Raw genomic sequence first — 5,223 nt, forward strand, 5'->3', positions numbered from 1 at the left:
GCTCCGCTCCTGCCGCGCTTGCGAGCGTCGCTTCTCCCGGAGCATCCCTGGGTGCTCCCCCGCCCAGGAGTGCCCCTGGGAGAGGTGGGAAGCGGCGGAGGGACCGGGAAGCCCGGTGGGATCAACTGGAGGTGTTGAGGGTGGCTGGGCTTTTAACTGAGCTTTAGAAAATAGGAGAGGAAAAGGGCGGTGTTTGTGCACAGCCCGGGCGGGGAGCGACACTCCCCAGGGACGGGAGAGCTGCACGGGCTGGGGTGTGAAGTTACTCGCGATGCGAGGCTGCAGGACCTTCTCCGAGGCTGGTTTTGTAGCCATTGCCCTCGACACTGAGATGCTCATCGTGTGAAAAGTCCAGGTGTTTTGCGAAGAAACGTCTCTGTCAAATTTAAAATCTAAAATAGTTTTGCTCGCATAAAATTCTTCCCATAAGGAAAGCAATCTGTGAGGGTTTGTTGCCCTCTGCTTTCCCCGTGCCAGGACATGTGTTTTTCATATCAGGATGTTTTTTCACTTCGTAGACACAATTATACTCAATTAATGAGCTCTGAAGAGCCTGACATAATGGTTACACTACTACATGGGGCCCTGGGGAATCTTTGCAGAGGGGGAAGTGTACAGGCTTGTGGGACTTGGCAGATGCCTAAATGGGAAGGTAGAGTGGTCGTGGGCTTTTGGTAGCTTCTGAAATGAGTTAGGAAGAAAGGCCAGCTGGCTGGCAGCCAAGGAATAGGCTAGACCATCATCAAGTAGTCCAAGACGCCTTAGGAGTATGTAGCTGCTTTGCTTTGATGCCACAGGCTTGCTTGTGTATGTATTGTTCCCCAGCTGCCTGCCACAGAACTCTGGATGTGTTTGTCCATTTCTGTTTCCCATCTGGGAGAGGTTCTCTTGTGTGTTCCCCTCCCCTTACTCCTCAGTCCACCTCAGTCTGTGCTTGAAGGTGTGTTGTTATTTGTGACTTGGGACCTGTTGAAATACAGTTCACCCCAGCATTAAAGTGAAAGCTGGATCATGTGCTCACTCACTCAAGATGTTGATTCCCTTTGGCACCTGGAGTAAGCAAATTCCATCTTGGGCTGATTATGTGAGACAGGGATATGAAATGTTTGGAGAGGTGGAAAGAACTGTAATGAAATACTTGCACAGTTCCTCTTGGTAGCAGGTGAGGATAGGTTACTGACAGGTTCATGTTAGCACTGAAGTGCTACTGAGATTTCCCATGTATCAGACCATACATTATTTAGAGTTGATGTATCTGAATCCTCGGTTCCTTGTTGCAGCTAGTGCTTGAGAGAAGTTGAGAACATAATGATTGGCCCGAGAACAGAAAAGCTCTACAAGGTCTACAGAATCAAATTATCCCTCGGTGGCAAGAAAAACATTTCTCTTACTGTGGAAGTGTTGACAAATTGTGAAAATATGCTTAGCTTGGTTTGTTTTGGGTTTTCTTGGTTAGTTGATTCTTTGGCTTACAACCTTTGTGGTGGGGCAAAAAACTGTTCTTACAAGCTGATGTGGGCTTGTTGCATGCCCTACCCATTGTTTGTGTTTTTATCAAGCACAGGCAACAAATGTGACAAGAATGGCCCTCTTTATTCGTCATATTGTCAGCATAGTAGTGAGAGTTGCAAGTTTGAAAAAGCTGTTGGCAGACGAAAAAATACTCCTAAGGATTTTCTAGAAACTCCATAATGATAGTGGAAGAATAGAATTTGCACATACATGCATGTTTGCATGGACATGAACCAAGCAGAATCTAAAGAGGTTGTCTCGTCCAACCCTGTTATCTCAGTATAGGGTGTTGTATTATGCAGCAGCAATAGTAAGCTTAGAAAACAGGTTTCCTTCAACATGCAGGGACTAGAAAATTTTCACAAAGGGCTTTTACACTTGTATTAATAGAATACTCTGAACCTTGGCTTCAGGGTTGCAGTTCTTTTCCAGCTAATGGAGCTCACAGTGAAACCTTGTGTATGTGAGGGGCTGTTGCTCTGACTGAGTGTGTACGATTTTTCCATGTGCATGGAAATGTTGCCGTCGGTCTCAGGTGGGACATAACAATTCTGGCACAGCATTTTCATTGGTTTCCTCTGCTTTGTGGTTTCTGGTCTGTACTTTGCAAGTAGGAACTGCAAGAGTCCTTGCAAGTCTGGTGTTTATCATACTAATTTCCTTGGGTAACATGGTTCTGGGCACTTCTGTTGTTTTGTTCTGTTACAGTTACCATTTGTCCTGTCCCTCTCCCTACCATCCTGTACTTTAAAGCTGTTGTGTCTTAAACCCAGTTGTCAGCTAATATTAATATAAGTAGTATAATGCCTCCGTACAAGTGGAAAGTCACTATCAAGGGTAAAAGACAAATACAGCAGAGACTCCAAGACCAGGAAGCCAAAGCTAGTAGCCATCTTTTAACAAAGGTCCAAAGCATCCATGATTTTTCCATTGTAGAAGTCAGTGATCTTTTACTCCAAGTAAATCCTGCAAAAAAAGTCAAAGGTATGCATATAATTATAGGGAAAAGAAAAATGAAGCGATTTAAGCATTCATACTTGCAGAACATTAATGGTAAGTCAACATATCGGAGCATTAACATCAAATTTGGTGGCAGACTCCCTTTTTGGAAACCATTTGACTCTGTAAAAACAAGCAGAAAAGCAACCATAAGGAAAGGCTTTAGAACTGTTCTAAAGCCTCACAGCTCACTCTTCTCCCACATTATGATAGGGGAGAGAGTCAGAGGAGTAAAAGTGAGAGAACTTGTGTATTGCGGTGAAGACAGTTTTGTAAGTAAAGATAAAGCCATGCACACAAGCAAAGCAAAACAAGGAATTCATCCACCATTTCCTGTGGGCAGGCAGATGTTCGGCCATCCCCAGGAAAACAGGGACAGCTTCATCACACCTATTGGTTACTTGAGAAGATAAACATCATCCCTCCAAACAGCATCCCCTGTCCTTCTTCTTCCCCCAGCTTTATATGCTAAGCATGACACCATAAGATATGGAATGTTCCTGTGGTCAGCTGGGGTCAACTGTCCCATCTGTGTCCCCTCCCAACTTCTCGTACCCCTCCAGCCTCCTCACTGCTGGGGTGGGGAGCAGAAAAAGCCTTTACTCTGTGTGAGCACTGCTCAGCAATACCTAAAACACCCCTGTCTTATCAACACCGTTTCCAGCAAAAATCCAAATCATAGCCCCATACTAGCTACTGTAAAGAAAATTTACTGGTATCCCTGTCAAAATCGGCACAAAATACAGAATAACCTTAACATCTCAGCACCTCTTGTTTCTTCTTCCCAGGCTAAAAGCTTTCAGTTGCGCATGGTCTCAGGGGGAGATGCAGCTGTCAGTCTTTTCCACATGCAGAGGGCTAAAATAAAAGTTTGTTTTCTCAGGTTATAGGGGTCATTGTGACCTGTCACTGAAGCTATATAAAAAAAATGATCCCCTGCTGAAAGCAAGTAGAGAAGAGAAGGTACCTTGCTTGATTTGAAGTGCACACACTGTATGAAATATTTTTCAAGCTGTTCAAACTGGATGGTGTCCTAGGAAAGCACTGTTCCCTCTGAGTGCTGGCCAGTTTGAGAAGGGTGCTGAAATGAGATTTGTGAAGCTAGGCTTTGCTCAAAATCCTTAACATTGTTGATCAGCATGGGTGCTTTTGACTATCTGTTCATCTGCATAGATGAAATGTCATCTTAGCTTTTGATGTCTTTATATTGAACTCCGGGATAACCGCTGCTGATCTGCCTAGAAACCATCTGACAGGCCTGCTGATCTGCCCATCTTCAAACTTAAGAGGTAGATATGGTTGTTAAATGCTGAAGGGAAGCCATTCTTAGGAAGCATCTGAAACCCTCCTGGACCCCTCAGCCTCCAAACCTGCTGCTGGTACTTGCACTATTTATTGATCAGCTGCCTGTCAGGGGTGACAGTGCATTAGTGTCTGGTGTCCACTAGCTGTACATTCTGACAATAATCAGTGTTGTATTTACAGAGCAGAGACAGAGAACCTGACGTATCCATGGCTGTATGCAAAACTGAGTTCTTTAAAGCTCTAATGTGTCTGGTTGGGGAACACTCTCTCTTTGACAGCCTTGTTCAGCCAAGATCTGCATTGGCATCCCACTGCAAGGCTGAGGGCAGGGCCTAACTAGTACAGGCTGGAGCTGTGTGGAGTACTGCTTGGTCTGACAAAGCCTATTAGGATCTCTACTTGCCGTAGTTTCTCTCTGCTGATAACAAGTCAGACAGGGATTGTGTTGCAGAGCTGAGAAGCATTTGGTCTGCAGGCTGCATGGTGGTCAACTCTGTCATATGTGCACTCCTACCCATTGCATCAGATGCAGTGATGTGAAGTTAAGAAGGCAGGCGGTCATTTCTTCCTCTCTCCAGGCTGTTTGAATAAGCATTGTGAAGTCATGCAGGCTGGCTTGACTCTGCATGACCTCTACAACTATTTTATGAGAACTGCTGTGTAACTAATGCAGACCCAAGGAAAAGTTCAGTGCAGGACTTAATGAGACAGAGTTGCTGTGGGCAGATGGACAGAATGGCATACAGACCCTGTTAAACGTTGTCTGGTTGTAGGATGGGATGAGGCCTAGTGTTTCACATCTTTGAGAGACGCATTACTCTGCATGTTTTGATACTGTGGTACAACTCTGTACATATTCATCGCAGGAGAAAGACAGGCTGGTAACAGGCACTTGGTCACATTCATGTGGTGCCACTCCATGAAAATAGGATGGTCTGTTCTGATCTACATTTCCATTCTCAAATATGGGTGGCTTTTGCCTTTCATCCGAAAAGTCCCTGCCTCATCAAATTAATATGGACTAATTTACAGGGTGCTTTGTTTACTCCCAATGCTTAGTATCATGTCATCCTTATCAACGTAATACAAGCTCAACTGCAGAAACTCTGTTCTGCCTAGATTCTGTTTGTCTCCAACTTAACTTGTCAAGATCCTTCTGCACTCACAGAAAGGGCACTCTTCCTTAGCTGCTGGGTAGTGGGTTATTTTCAGGTAAAGTCAATACCAGCATTACAGGGATGCATGGTGTGATGAGGTCTGATATTCATTATTTTGGGATATTTACACTTAGTAGATAGCTATCTTGGCAGATGGGCTTCGAACTAGCCAGTTTTTCCCAGTCTGTTGCTGGTGGTGCATTTGTTGTGAAGATTGGTGTTGGTTTGTCTTCTCCAAGTTTTTTGTCCT

This window comes from Manacus vitellinus, unplaced genomic scaffold, assembly GCF_001715985.3.
Source record: "Manacus vitellinus isolate BGI_N305 unplaced genomic scaffold, ASM171598v3 scaffold_36_pilon, whole genome shotgun sequence".
Taxonomy (NCBI): Eukaryota; Metazoa; Chordata; class Aves; order Passeriformes; family Pipridae; genus Manacus; species Manacus vitellinus.